Source organism: Ovis canadensis, chromosome Y (assembly GCF_042477335.2).
Source record: "Ovis canadensis isolate MfBH-ARS-UI-01 breed Bighorn chromosome Y, ARS-UI_OviCan_v2, whole genome shotgun sequence".
NCBI lineage: Eukaryota > Metazoa > Chordata > Mammalia > Artiodactyla > Bovidae > Ovis > Ovis canadensis.
In genome coordinates this window covers 2,970,813-2,987,077 of record NC_091271.1, presented here as the reverse complement: position 1 = coordinate 2,987,077, position 16,265 = coordinate 2,970,813, and the positions used below count along the sequence as shown (strand labels likewise).

The following is a 16,265-nucleotide window of genomic DNA, read 5'->3' as shown; positions in this document are numbered from 1 at the left end:
CCCTACCCTACTCAAGGATTCCTCCCAAGTTCATCACCACAATTTTGTTTTGCCTTGTGGATATAACCTAGTCTCACTACAGTGGGTAAGATTTCTGCTTTATTTTTAGCTCCTGATACTAAGATGTGTGTTCTTTCAGCCTTCCTCCTGATCTGTTCATGCGTCAGGGAACCCAGATTAAACAAATCATGGGCAACTACTCTGTAAATAATACTGGGACAGTTTGTTCTCAGGATGACACCAGCTCTGTGATGATCTTGTTAATAATAAAGAAAAAAAGGGGGGGAGGATAATGATTAGAGATATAAAATTATAGAAATTGAACTGAACCTCTGTAACTGAACCAAGCAAACTCCAGGAGTTGCTGATGGACAGAGAAGCCTGGTGTGCTGTAGTTCACAAGATTGTAAAGAGTCAGACGTGGCTGAGCGACTGAACTGAACTGAACTCTATAGCTGAAGTGAAAGGTGAGATTTTAAAACTCATCTAGTTGAGATTCAACAAAAGTTCACATATTTGAGGTGCACCGCTGATAAGCTCTGGATGAAGTGAGCTGTGAAAACCTTTCCTCAATCAGCAGGGTGAGCTTATCTGTCAAGTTCAGAACTCTGCTTGGGCTCCTAACTCATCCTTTCTTCTGACCCTTCTCAGTCACCTCCCACCTGGTCCTGGCAACCCCCTCTTCAATTTTCTGGCACAATAAGTCAATTGACATCCTTTAGAATTTTCCAAAAATGGAATCTGTTGGTGTGTTTCTGGCTTCTTTCCCTTAGCATGTTTATTTTAATAATTGTCTATATTCTTTGTAGACTCCATTCCTATGGACCCCTGCATTGCATTATCTTGGGACATCCCTGATAGCTTAGTTGGTAAAGAATCCACGTGCAATGCAGAGACCACAGTTTGCTTCCCGGGTTGGGAAGATTCCCTGGAGACAGGATATGCTACCTGCTCCAGTATTCCTGTTCTTCCCTTGTGGCTCAGGTGGTAAAGAATCTGCCTGCAATTCGGGAGGTCCTGGGTTCAATCCCTGGGTTGGGAAGATCAACCTTTTGGTCTTCCCTGATAACTCAGTTGGTAAATTATTATCTTGCTTGGGCACAGTGATGTGCGTGGGCTCACTTGCTAAGTGTGTCCAACTGTTTTGAAGCCCCGGGGACTGTAGACTTTGTCCATGGACAGACTCCTCTGTGGGGATTTCCCAGGGAACAATACTAGAGTAGGTACTATTTTCTCCTCCAGTTTATCTTCCCAATCCAAGAATGGAACCAGTGTCTCCTGCACTGGCTGTTGCTGCTACTGCTGCTGCTAAGTCACTTCAATCGTGTCCGACTCTGTGCGACCCCACAGATGGTAGCCCACCAGGCTCCTCTGTCTCTGGGATTCTCCAGGCAAGAACACTGGAGTGGGTTGCTGTTCCCTCCTCCAATGCATGAAAATGAAAAGTGAAAGTGAAGTCGCTTAGTCGTGTCCGACTCTTAGCGACCCCATGGACTGCAGCCCACAAGGCTCCTACTTCCATGGGATTTTCCAGGCAAGAGTACTGGAGTGGGGTGCCATTGCCTTCTCCACCTGGCAGGGGGGTTCTTTACTCCTGAGCCACCAAGGAAGTATGGATATATCCCATTTTATCCATTCACATGTTTATGGATAAAAGTTCACAGACAAGTCTTTATAAGAAACTGAGCCATAGTATCTCCTAGGTGTACACTTGGGGTGGAAATACTAGATCTCAGTATATTCTGATTTTAGAGTACTGCCAACAGTCATTGAGACTTTCCTTTGCTTCAGATCCTTGCCAGGACTGTGTGATCAGTTGTTTTCATCTCAGACGTTAAAGTGTGTGAGTGTATCCAGTTACTGTCGTAACTCTCATTTCCCGAGGGAATAAAGCCATGGGACAACTTTTTAGGTCTCTACTTCCCATTTGTCTATTTTCTTTGCTAACTGTCTCTTTGAATTATCTGGTCATTATGGAGTGAATTATTTGTTTCCTTATTATGAAGGTTGGAGGTTGTTTATGTAGTCTGGGAACAAGTCCTTTTCGAGATAGAAAAGCAAGTATTTTTCCTTAGCCCCAGGCTTCTTTTGTACTTTCCTAAGAGTGTTCCTCAATTTGGTAAACATTTTTGTGTTGATCTAGGCCTGGTTAGTAACACAGTACCCCTGTGAATGAATCTGCCTTGGTATATTTTCCAATCAGTAACCTCTTGGTCTTTGATCACAGAGCTTCCTCCCATGTTTTACCTCGTGAGTCTTCTTTGCTTTGGAAGTGAAAGTCACTCAGTCGTGTCCGACTCTTTGTGACCCCATGGACTATACAGTCTTTGGAATTCTCCAGCCCAGAATACTGGAGTGGATAGCCTTTCCCTTCTCCAGGGGATCTTCCCAACCCAGGGATTACATCCAGGTCTCCGGCATTGAAGCCGGTTTCTTTACCAGCTGAGCCACAAGGGAAGACCTCTCTTGTTTTAGGTCTTACATATAGGTCTATGACTCTGTTATTTCTAAAACATGAAGCAGTGAATGCATTGAATTATTTGTTTTGGGCATATGTATGTCCCACTTTTCCAGCAACTTTACTCCATAAATTTCTTATTTTCCACTGAATTTCTTTTGTATTTTAATGCAAAATTCGATTGGATGTGTATTCCTGTCTCTTTTCCTGGTGCAGGTTTCATTTTGTTTGGTCCCCCGCCTCCATTCTTTATGTGTGTTTGAGACAGTATTTAATTAAAGACAATTATTTGCAATTTTTTAAGGAATCTCCACACTGTTCTCCATAGTGGCTGTACTAGTTTGCATTCCCACCAACAGTGTAGGAGGGTTCCCTTTTCTCCACACCCCCTTCAGCATTTATTGCTTGCAGATTTTTGGATCGCAGCCATTCTGACTGGTGTGAAGTGGTACCTCATTGTGGTTTTGATTTGCATTTCTCTAATAATGAGTGATGTTGAGCATCTTTTCATGTGTTTGTTAGCCATCCGTATGTCTTCTTTGGAGAAATGTCTATTTAGTTCTTTGGCCCATTTTTTGATTGGGTCGTTTATTTTTCTGGAATTGAGCTGCATAAGTTGCTTGTATATTTTTGAGATTAGTTGTTTGTCAGTTGCTTCATTTGCTATTATTTTCTCCCATTCAGAAGGCTGTCTTTTCACCTTGCTTATAGTTTCCTTTGTTGTGCAGAAGCTTTTAATTTTAATTAGATCCCATTTGTTTATTTTTGCTTTTATTTCCAGAATTCTGGGAGGTGGATCATAGAGGATCCTGCTGTGATTTATGTCTGAGAGTGTTTTGCCTATGTTCTCCTCTAGGAGTTTTATAGTGTCTGATCTTACATTTAGATCTTTAATCCATTTTGAGTTTATTTTTGTGTGCGGTGTTAGAAAGTGATCTAGTTTCATTCTTTTACAAGAGGTTGACCAGTTTTCCCAGCACCACTTGTTAAAGAGGTTGTCTTTACTCCATTGTATATTCTTGCCTCCTTTTGCAAATAGAACTACCTTATGACCCAGCAATCCCACTTCTGGGCATACACACCGAGGAAACCAGAATTGAAAGAGACACATGTACCCCAATGTTCATCGCAGCACTGTTTATAATAGCCAGGACATGGAAACAACCTAGATGTCCATCAGCAGATGAATGGATAAGAAAGCTGTGGCACATATACACAATGGAGTATTACTCAGCAGTTAAAAAGAATTCATTTGAATCAGTTCTGATGAGATGGATGAAACTGGAGCCGATTATACAGAGTGAAGTAAGCCAGAAAGAAAAACACCAATACAGTATACTAACACATATATATGGAATTTAGGAAGATGGCAATGACGACCCTGTATGCAAGACAGGGAAAGAGACACAGATGTGTATAACGGACTTTTGGACTCAGAGGGAGAGGGAGAGGGTGGGATGATTTGGGAGAATGACATTCTAACATGTATACTATCATGTGAATTGAATCGCCAGTCTATGTCTGACGCAGGATGCAGCATGCTTGGGGCTGGTGCATGGGGATGACCCAGAAAGATGTTATGGGGAGGGAGGTGGGAGGGGGGTTCATGTTTGGGAATGCATGTAAGAATTAAAGATTTTAAAATTTAAAAAATAAAAAACTAAAATAAAAAAATAAATAAAGATAAGAGAAAAAAAAAGAAACTTCAATATAAAATAAAAAAAATAAATAAAGACAATTAGAAAATGAAGCTCATATTTCTAACCTTCAACACGTTTGTGTCAAAAGCGTAAAGTGTTCATGGTTCACAAACTTGTGAGTATAGGATTGCTCATCCATTTATACTAGATTACAGTATTATGTTTTTCTCCTGATTTCCCCCAGAGCTATCTAAACCAGCAAGACAATATGTTTGAACCAAATTTTGGTTTGAGCTAAATTTTGAACCAAAAACAAATAATATTGAATAAATGCTTGAGATTTGCAAAGCCCTCAACATAATCAGATACTCAGTCTCAGACATAAAGCTTTATTGACTTAAATAAGTTATTGTTGTTGTTGTTTAGCCACTAGGTGCTGTCTGACTATTGCAACCCCACAGACTGTAACCCACCAGGCTCCTCTGTTCCTGGAACTTCCCAGACAAGAATACTGGAGTAGGGTTTCCATTCCCTTCTCCATGGGATCTTCCTGACCCAGGATTTGAACCTGGGCCTCCTGCATTGCAGGCAAATTCTTTCCCAACTGAGCTACAAGGTGTTTTTGTTTAGTTATAATTACTTGAAGAACTCCTGTGATTTATTGTTGTTTAATTATAATTACCTGAAGAACTGTGATTTATTGAAAGGTGTAATGAACAGCATGGTGTCTATAATGAGTATTGCACCTATGTTTGTCACTCACTTAGAGCATAGCTTTTAAGTGTTCTTATCTCACCCATGTAACCCGCAGACAAGGTAAGTGTGTGAAGAGGTAAATATATGTATTTACTCGTTTCTTATTAAAATCACAATGGTATTTACCCCTTGAGTATACCTTCCTGCTTCTTGTTCAGTTGCTAATTCGTGTCCAACACTTTGCAACCCCATGGACTGCAGGCTTCCCTGTCCATCACCAACTCCCGGAGCTTGCTCAAACTCAGGTCTATTGAGTCGGTGATTCCATCCTACCACAGCCTCCTCTGTCATCCCCTTCTCTTGCTTTCAACCTTTCCCAGAATCAGGGTCCTTTCTACTGAGTCCTGCTCCTTAACTCCCTGCAAAGTTTAAGAGTTCATTGATCCACATTGATTAAACTCAATTGAAGACTGAGATTAAATTTGCCATAGATTCCTCTTTTCTAGGATTTTATATATTGTTAGCTGGAGAAGATCCTTGAAAATAATTTCTGAAGATACAAATTTTGCAATGGCTATTTCCTGCCTGTGACTAAGTCATTATTTAAACTGCAAAAATTTCACTTAAAATTCTTCACACTTATTTTACTGGCCTGTTTTCCTGGTCATTTTTAAAAATTGTATCTCATGACTGTTTTTAATAGCAACTGTATGAACGTTGCTTTCATTCAGTACAAAGTCTGTTTATATTGCAAAAACTTGGAGTAATGTCTCTTCTCGTTAGCCTTGTATGCAAAATCAAAGAAGGTAGTATCATTAAGACATGAATTTGCGTCTGTCCACCCAGTAAAATCTACTCAGTCAGAATAGCTTCGTTGTCATTTAGCAAGTGCTGCAATTTCTGGCTGCATTTGTCCTGTGACTTTCTGCCTCCTATGTTCACTCACTTCTTGATTTCATTTTCATCGAGTGCTAATAACCAAGAGCTTAGAGATACAAAGAGGGCAAGGTACACATGTTCCCATAGACCTAACCAGCAAAATACATTGGGGTATAGGAACCCACACAGACCCCTAAATGAAATCCGTTTTTTTGTTGTTATTTCCTAAAGTAGTTTGTACTCGATGTGGAGCAGACCTTGAAACAGTTCCTATTGCCAAGTTTCAACATGTATCTAAGGATTTCCCCCTTTTAGATTGGGAAAGTTGAGAGAATGACATTGGTGTTCAGATAGGGCATAGATTCAGAGAAGGACATTGAGGACTGCTGTCCCCAGTAATTAATCAGGTGCCCACAGCCGTGTGGTGGATAGTGACTGAGAGGACAGATTCTTCTGTCCCAGTTAAAGACCTAAAGTCTTCTTGTTTTCCCTGTACAAAATAATGTAGATGCTTTGCAATATGTAGTCTGAGAAATTCTTAAGTAAAGAATTCTTTACACCATATATAAAACAGATGACTAGTGCAAATTCAGTGCATGAAGCAGGGCACCCAAAGCTGGTGTTCTGGGACAACTCAGAGAGATGGGGTGGGAGAGAGGTGGGAGGAGGGTTTCAGGACGGGGGGGACCCATGTACACCCATGGCTGATTCATGTCAATGTATGGTAAAAACCACCACAATATTGTAAAGTAATTAGCCTCTGATTCAAATAAATTAATTAAAAATAAATAAACAACAGTTGGGCTTCCCTAGTGGCTCAGATGGTAAAGCGTCTGTCTGCAATGCAGGAGACCCAGGTTCAGTCCCTGGGTTGGGAAGATCCCCTGGAGAAGGAAATGGTGGCCCACTCCAGTATTCTTGCCTGGAAAATCCCATGGACCGTGGAGCCTGGTAAGTTACCCTCCGTGGGGTCACAGAGAGTTGGACACGACTGAGCGACTTCACTTTCACTTTCAAACTTAATTAATTAGAAAAACTAAAGAATTATTTAGTACCATAACTCATATCAAGGCATGTGTAGTCTATTTATGAAAAAATGTAGAAAATTATAAAATATAATATGGTAGATAAATAAAGAACACAAAGATGAATACATTACCAAGATAAAAAAAAGTGAAAAAAAGATGAAGAAACTATTTGGATTAAATACAGATAGATGAACAGTGTGTGTTTAACAGCAGTGTGGGTGTTTGGCCTGAAAGTTAGGTTGGCATTAGTATTTTTTGTTTTTTGTTTTTTCGGCTGTGTCAACAGCTCCAGGACATGCATGATCTTTGTTCTCTGACCATGCGTGGAACCCAACATTCTGCGTTTTGGAAGGTGGAGTCTTCAACTGCTGGACCGCCAAGACAGTCCCTGCATCAGAATTGTTGAATTTCAAGTCAAGACTCAGGTAAGATTTAGTTCTTTACTCCCTGGAGATTGCTAAAAATGTTGAAGCAGGAAGTGTCATGATGAGGCACGTTTACATGGGTTCTGAATGAAAGGCACCTTGGGCATGGTGTGAGCCATGTTGCTAAGCTTCCGGGCGACGGTGGACTTGTGTCTCGAGAATATTCACTTCTGACAAGGCACGGTAGGGGAGTGGTGTTTCATCTGAGATATAAAGTAGCAGAAGGAAGTCACTGCTTCTGGGCTCCATTTCTGCACCCCAACCCTGGCCTGCTGACCCTCAGGTTACTGTGTGTCCTACTGAGGACAGGTCAGCACGTGGCTGGTGGGATCCTGGGAATGGAAGTGGGTGTAGACGCACCCTTCTGGGAGCCGAGCCCTGCAGTTCTTTTCTTTTCTTTTTTCTTTTTTTTAATTTTTATTTTTACTTTATTTTACTTTACAATACTGTATAGGTTTGCCATACATTGACATGAATCCACCACGGGTGTACATGTGATCCCAAACATGAACCCCCCTCGGAGCTTTCTGTGATTTGATTCCCTCCTGCCTTCCTTACCTCTTTTTAGAACAGTGAAATATCCTTGATTTATGGTGTTGAGTTAGTTTCTGGTGTGCAGCAGTGATTCAGTTATACATATATTTATATCTAGTGTTTTTCACAGAGAAGAATATGACAACCCACTCGAGTATTCTTGCCTGGAAAATCCCATGGATGGAGGAGCCTGGTGGGCTGCAGTCCATGGGGTCGTGAAGAGTCAGACACAACTGAACGATTTCGCTTTCACTTTTCACTTTCATGCATTGGAGAAGGAAATGGCAGCCCACTCCGGCGTTCTAGCCTGGAGGATCCCAGGGATGGGGGAGCCTGGTGGGCTGCCGTCTATAGGGTCACGCAGAGTCGGACACGACTGAAGCGACTTAGCAGCAGCAGTGTTTTCAGATTCTGTTCCACTATAGATTGAGATGAGATATTCATTATACTTCCCTTGTTGCTCGTCTCACTGCTTCTGGCTTACCCCTAGAGTGTACTAGAACCCTGGTTATCCCAGGATTCCATTATCTGGTAGCCTACCTGCTCCTGTACTGACAAAAAAATGGATGGTCAGCATCTTTCTGCTTCCTTTAGAAGACTCAGAGGAAATAGCTCCATATCTCTCTACAGTACCAGGATGTGCTATCAGCCGTAATCTATTTATGTAGTATTATCTGCATCCACATTTATTATATTGATATGGTCAGCCAAGTAAGACATGAGTGAGAAGTATATAAGCATTTCATGCATTTATTTATGTTTAGCTGTGTTGGGTCTTTGTTGAGCATGCAGGCTTCCTGTACGTGCAGCGTGTGGGGGTTACTCTCTAGTTGTGGCAAACAGACTTTTCGCTGCAGTGGCTTCTGTCGTTTTGGAGGCCGGGCTCCTGAGCACGGGCTTCAGGAGTTGCATCACATGGGCCCATTAGTTGTGGTGCGAGAGCTTTCCTGCCCCGTGGCACATGGAATCTTCCTGGAGCAGGGATCAAACATGTGTCCTTTGCACTGGCAGATGGATTCTTTACCATGAGGACACTAGGGACTTCCAATATCTATTTATAAATTTATGTAAACCATGTAAACATTTTTGTATTTTGGTATTTTATTACATGAAACTCATACATGATTAAACAGTAAATATATATCCTCAGTTATACATTGCTATCACCTTATACATGGATAGTGCACAAACAGCCCTGTATCCATTTATAATGCTATATTATTGATAACTATATTGCACATTTTATGGAAATTAATCCTTGGAAGGAAAGCTATGACAAAACTAGACCGCATATTACTTTTCCAACAAAGGTCCATCTAGTCAAGGCTATGGTTTTTCCAGCCATCATATATGGATGTGAGAATCGGACCATAAAGAAAGCTGAGCGCCTAAGAATTGATGCTTTTGAACTGTGGTGTTGGAGACGACTCTTGAGAGTTCCTTGGACTGCAAGGAGATCCAACCAGTCCATCCTAAAGGAGATCAGACCTGAGTATTCACTGGAAGGATTGATGCTGAAACGGAAGCTGCAATCATTTGGCCACCTGATTTGAAGACCCGACTCATTGGAAAAGACCCTGACGCTGGGAAAGATTGAGGGCAGGAGGAGAAGGGGACGGCAGAGGATGAGATGGTCGGAAGGCATCACGGACTCAATGGACATGGGTGTGAGCAACCTCTGGGAGTTGGTGATGGACAGGAAAGCCTGGCATGCTGCACTCCATGGGGTTACAGAGTCGGACACGACTGGACTGAACTGAACTGATGTATTTATAAGTAAATAAGCAAGCAAGAGTTACATTTATATTTATTGTATACTTATGAAATGGCATATTTATTACATTCATCTGGTACAGTACACATGTGCAGTATAAACATTTGCCCTCCTACAAGTTATGTTCTCATTCCTTGTGAAGAATAATTGCAGAGTCAGGAAATGTGGACCCACCATCCCATGAGCGAATCCTTAAATACATTTTAGAATTCAAAAACCTTTGTTTCAATTAACTAATGCACATGAGGCACTTTAAAAAATTCTTGTTAATGGAAGAAATGGCTCCCCCTTTCCAGACTCACAGTCTCCAAAGGATCTAATGAGTTGGGAACAGTCATGAGGTGTTTACTGCCTGGTAATGTTTGCTCAAGAATTAAATGGCAGCAGCTGTCTCCCTGACTCAGCAATTCATGCACCTCCCATCTCCTGACCACACCCCCACTCCCTGCTGGCCTTGTGAGTCAGTTAGGGAAACTCTGGATCCCTCTGTGCTCGAGAAAAGTCACCCCTTCACTCGTCAGATTATTAGAGAAACGTCTATAAACTGTAGCACGTGTGGTGTCTGTGTGCAATCTCTCAGTGACCTCTTCCCATTAACTACAGAGCTGTCCCTGTGGTTTTCACTCCAGGATCAAGAAAAATGGGGCACACAGACACATGCAAACACAGACACACACACACACACACACACAGACATATACACACACCCTCATAGACACACACACAAACACACAGACACAGACACACACATACATACACAGAGACACATACACACAGATACATAGACACACACACTCATAGACACACACACAGACACACACACACAGAAATAGACACACACACAAACACACAGACATAGACACACACGTACATACACAGAGACACATACACACAGATACATAGACACACACACTCATAGACACACACACAGACACACACACACAGAAATAGACACACACACAGACACACACATACAATCACAGACACACACACACAGACACTCATTCATAGACATAAACACACAGACACAAACACAGAGACATATACACACACTCATAGACACACACACAGACACACACACATACCAACACACAAACGGACACACACACACAGACACACACACTCAGACACTCACACACACAGAGACATATACACACTCACTCATAGACACAAACACACACAGACACACACACACACATAGACACACATACAGAGACATAGACACACACACTCATAGACACACACACAAACACACAGACACAGACACACACATAAAAACACAGACACACATACACACAGACGCTCACTCATAGACACACATAAAAACACACACACAGACACATGCACACACAGACACACACACAGACACACACACACAGAAACATATACACACACTCATAGACACACACATACAGAGACACATACACACAGATACATAGACACACACACATACAAACTCACAGATGGACACACGTGCACATGCAGACACAGATACTCACACATAGACACACAGACACACACACACAGACACACACACACACACCCTCATAGACACACACACAAACACACAGACACAGATGCACATACAAACACAAACACACACACACTCACTCATAGACACACAGACACACACACATACAAACACACACACGGACACATGCACACACAGACACACAGACACAGACATTCACACACAGAAACTCACACACACTCATAGACACACACACAAACACACAGACACAGACACACACATACAAACACAGAGACACATACACACAGATATACAGACACACACACTCATAGACACACACACACAGAAACACACACAGAGACATATACACACACACTCACAGACACACACACATACAAACACAGACACACACACAGACACTCACTCATAGACACAAACACACACACAGACACACACAGACACACACACAGAGACACACACACAGAGACATAGACACACACTCATAGACACACACACAAACACACAGACACAGACACACACATACAAACAGACACACATACACAGACACTCACTCATAGACACACAGACACACATACAAACACACACACGGACACACGCACACACAGACACACACACAGACACTCACACACACAGAAACATATACACACACACTCATAGACACACAAACACACAGACACAGACACACACAAACACAGAGACACATACACACAGATATATAGACACGCACACATACACACTCACACACGGACACACGTGCACACACAGACATGCAGACACACGCAAACACACACAGAAACACACATACAGACACAGAAACACACAGACACACATGCTATTTTCATCATTGTAACTCTAGGAATTATAGTCTTATTAAATTAAAAGAGTTTATTAAAGAGTTGGGACCTCCCAACTGATTGTACAGGAAATTACAAATCATGAAATGTATTTGATGCTTTACTATAATTAAATGTAATTAGTTAATATGTAATATGTATATAATTTAATGCGCATATAATTTAGTTTATATAATTTACTATAGTTATAATGCATTATATATAGAGTATATATATATATAAGACATATAATTGGTTTAGAATCATCTGAAAGGCCTGAGGGAGACATCTGCAGGGAGATGAAATCCATGGGACACAAGAGGAGAACCAACAGGCAGTTAGAGACTTGAGAAATGCCAGACTTAAACCCAGCCGTGCAATGAGCTGCATTAAATACAAATGAAATGAACAGTGTAATAAAGAAAAAGGCAGAAATTGTCATTTTGGATTTTCAAAGGAAGACTAATGTACATGAATTCTTTTTTCCTTTTTTTTCCCCTTTGGTTTTATGATTAAGATTTCTCTACAAACACCTTGCTGCTGCTGCTGCTAAGTCGCTTCAGTTGTGTCTGACTCTGTGCAACCCCATAGACGGTAGCCCACCAGGCTCCTCTGTCCCTGGGATTCTCCAGGCAAGAACACTGGAGTGGGTTGCCATTTCCTTCTCCAACGCATGAAAGTGAAAACTGAAAGTGAAGTCGCTCAGTCATGCCCAACTCATAGTGAGCCCATGGAATGAAGCCTACCAGGCTCCTCCGTCCATGGGCTGTTCCAGGCAAGAGTACTGGAGTGGGTTGCCATTGCCTTCTCTGCTACAAACACCTTATAATTCCCTTGATCATGACCTTTGGAAATCTTAATATAAACAGAACTGCATGTATTCTAATCACAATGCATGGCAACTCTTTGTGGACAAAACCCCCTTCCCAGGTATCTTACTGAAACGGAGCAGGACCCTATGGTCCTTGCCCCTCACGTCCTCCACCTGCCTTTGGTCTGTGGAAAAACTTTGGCCAAAGAAGCAGTTTAATCAGAGAAGTTAGAACATGCAGACAAAGGAAAACAGTCCAAGTCTAAACAGTAATAGTATAGCATCAAGGCCCGTTAGTTTTTCCTGAAGCACTATAGACAATATTCTGAGCCATGTCCTGTGAGCTGTCCTGTATTTACTGAAACCTCCACTAGGTGGAGAAGTTAGCTAGACTGTAGCCAGGATGAACGCTGTCACAGTTCCAAGAAGTAGCCTCAAGAAAATGGGAAGGAAAGGACCCTGGAACTGAAGACTGCTGTTGTTCAGTCGCTAAATCATGTCCACCTGTCCACTTTTCTCACCACATAGACTGTAGCCCACCTGGCTCCTCTGTCCATGGGATGCTCTGGGCAAAAACACTGGAGCAGGTTGCCATTCCCTTCTCTAGGGGATCTTCCCAACCCAGGGATCAAACCCATGTCTCCTGCATCGGAGGTGGATTCTTTACCAGATGAGCCACCTTGAAGCCCTTTTTGTTATACACCTTTAAATAACTTCCAGAACTCTAAAATAGTCGTCTTTGATAACGTCATGGTTTTGTGAGCTTCATAGTTGTCTTGGTTGTTGGAAGAGAGAATTTTCCAAGTTCCTCTTTCAGTCTTTCCAGAAGTCCTATAACAAGCTTTGGATGTTTTGATTGCTGAAACTCCTCAATAGACCTTCCCATCGGTGAATTTTTGTTAAGAAAACAAGGGTCTCCTGCATGCTAAGTGTATTGTTCATTGCCAGTAGGTAAGTGGAAATTTTGTTTACCTAAAATAGGTCCTGGCTTCGTGTGTGTGCCATGCTGGTGTGGTCTCCTAGTCAAACTGGATTCTGTAAGTATTGGGGGTTTGTGCATTATAGCCACGAGTTCTTCATCTTCCATCTGCATTGTCTTCCTGCAACTTAAACTTCTCATCTTTAATGGCTAGTCATTATAGTCTATTGGAGAAGGAAATGGCAACCCACTCCGGTGGTCTTGCCTGGAGAATCCCAGGGACAGGGAAGCCTGGTGGGCTGCCGTCTATGCCGTCTATGACTGAAGTGACTTAGCAGCAGCAGCAGCAGCAGCATTATAGTCTATAGGAGCTTCCCTGATAGCTCAGTTGGTAAAGAATCTGCCTGCAATACAGGAGACCCTGGTTCAATTCCTGGATGGGGAAGATCCCATGGAGAAGGGATAGGCTACCCATTCCAGTATTCTTGGACTTCTCTGGTGGCTCAGACAATAAAGATTCGCCCACAATGTGGGATTCCTGAGTTTGATCCCTGGGTTGGAAAGATCGCCTAGAGAAGGGAAAGGCTACCCACTCCAGTATTCTGGCCTGGAGCATGCCATGGAGTGTATAGGGTTCCATAGGGTTGCAAAGAGTCGGACACAACTGAGGGACTGTCACTTTCATCATAGTCTAAGGGAAATGATATCTCTCATTTTCAGGAAAGAACTATAAGTAGATGAGGTGTGGAGAGAGTATACCAGTTGAAGCTTTCTCTAAATTACAGCACTGGTCATTTTGTCTTGACATGTGTGTATGTGTGAGGTCAGTCTTTGTGACCCCATGAATTGTAGCCCCAAACACAGAATGGTATTTTGAAACAGTCCCATCTCTCACTGACATCTGGTGGGAACTTCATGTCAAAGTTAGTCACTCAGTTTTGTCTGACTCTTTGGGACCCCCATGGATTATAGCCCACCAGACTCTGTCCATGGGATTCTCCAGGCAAGAATACTGGAGTGGGTTGCCATTCCCTTCTCCAGGGGATCTTCCTGACTCAGGGATTGAACCCAGGTCTCTCTCATTGCAGGTGGATTCTTTACAGCCTGAGTCCCCAGGTAAGCCCTGGGCAATATTTTATTAAAATATAAAACTACCATCTGTGATTTATTCTCTCTTCTCACCAAGACACTTGCAGGATTCACACCCTGTGTCCTAAGCAGAGTTACCCTCCTGTCACATTCTTTACTCAGTTTCCTGCATACTTGCATTTACATGAATCGTGCGTTTGGAAACATGGCACCTTTCTTCACTGACACATTTGTGCGTTGATCAGTTTATTGATCAGCTTAGAAATTCAGTAACATCAACAAGAGCAGAGGAGATTCATGGCCAAGAAAGCCATGGGTCCAAGATCATAAATTCTTGAGAAAGAGGAAATGATGATTTTGAGGAAAAGGCCCTCTATCTTCATACGGATGATTGTGACTCATTATTCATGATGATCGGTCTTATATTCTTGCTTCCTTTTCTTGTTTAAACATGAAAAAGATGTAAAACATTGTTGAGCTGATTAGGATTAACACAATATTGGCCAGAGCATGAAAGAAAAAGTGGAGGCAGCGGCTAGTGGGAGCAGTGGAGAAATTTCCTGACAAGGCCCATTTCACAGAAGTCCCTCTGGGTGTGTGCCCATGTGGGGTTGCCTAGAACTACCGCCTGGTGAAACTAACTGAGCAGTGCAGTATCAGGTCTTATCTGAGAGTTCCTAAGTCACATGTTCACAGGTCCACGATGTAGGGGATCGTATATGATGTAACCTGTGTCACTTTCATCTTCTGTAATCTTATTTGTCATCATGCATGTGTTGTAGCTACAAGGGCCTTCATTCTCAGGGGGATTCCCCAGCGATCGTCATATCTCACAGCTCAGGGCTTCACACCGTCTCCACCTTTGTCTTCCAAGCATCTCACTGTGGAGTCTAGACCAGCGTGACTATTTGCACGAAGTTTAAATCCAAACACTTATGGGAGCTCCCACCTTTGTCACCTGGCAAGGTGCAGTGTTTGGTTGTCCTATTGTTTTCTAAATCAGTTTTTATAGAACAGAGGATGAGATGTTTGGATGGCATCACCAACTCAACGGATGTGAGTTTGCGCAAGCTTTTGGAGTTGGTGATGGACAGGGAAGCCTGGAGTGCTGCAGTCCGTGGGGTCGGAAACAATCAGACGTGACTAAGAGACTGAATGGAACTGATACTGAGATGTAGTTGGTTTGCAATGTTGTGTTAGTTTCAAGTATGCAGCCAAGTGATTCTTTTATACATTTCTTATTGTTTAGTCACTAAGTTGTCTCCCACTCTTTTGTCTCCTATCGACTGTAGCCCACCAGACTCTTCTGTCCCTGAGATTCTCCAGGCAAGAATACAGGACTGGGTTGCCATTTCCTTCTCTAGGGGATCTTCCCGACCAAGGGACTGAATCTGCATCTCCTGCATTGGAAGAGGGATTCTTTATACTGAGCTTCCAGGGAAGCCCTCAGTTACACACATATGTAGGTAAATGTATACCTTTTCAGATTTTTTTTTCTTTATATGTTATTTCAAGACACTGAGTATAGATATCTTTGCTCTAGAGCACATTCTAGTTGTTTATGTTTGGTAGTATGTCTCTCTTAATCCCAAACTCCTATTTTATCCCTCCCTTCCCCCGACATTTCCCTTTGATAACCATCAGCTTGTTTGCTGTGTCCGAGAGTTTCTGTTTTGTAGATATTTGC

General features: G+C 42.3%; 1 long non-coding RNA gene across 2 annotated transcripts; it reads left to right on the top strand.

The window, feature by feature from the left end:
- Positions 1 to 334: 334 nt before the first annotated feature.
- On the top strand, positions 335 to 16,040 carry LOC138929840 (uncharacterized). Of its 2 annotated transcripts, XR_011445999.1 has the most exons (4): positions 335 to 467; positions 6,522 to 6,624; positions 6,988 to 7,126; positions 7,791 to 8,741. It is a non-coding gene; the product is annotated as an uncharacterized lncRNA (long non-coding RNA). The 2 variants fall into 2 exon arrangements; XR_011446000.1 differs by lacking the exons at positions 335 to 467; positions 6,522 to 6,624; positions 7,791 to 8,741 and adding exons at positions 13,397 to 13,521; positions 15,871 to 16,040 and having other exon boundaries at positions 7,044 to 7,126.
- The last annotated feature ends 225 nt before the right edge of the window (positions 16,041 to 16,265 follow it).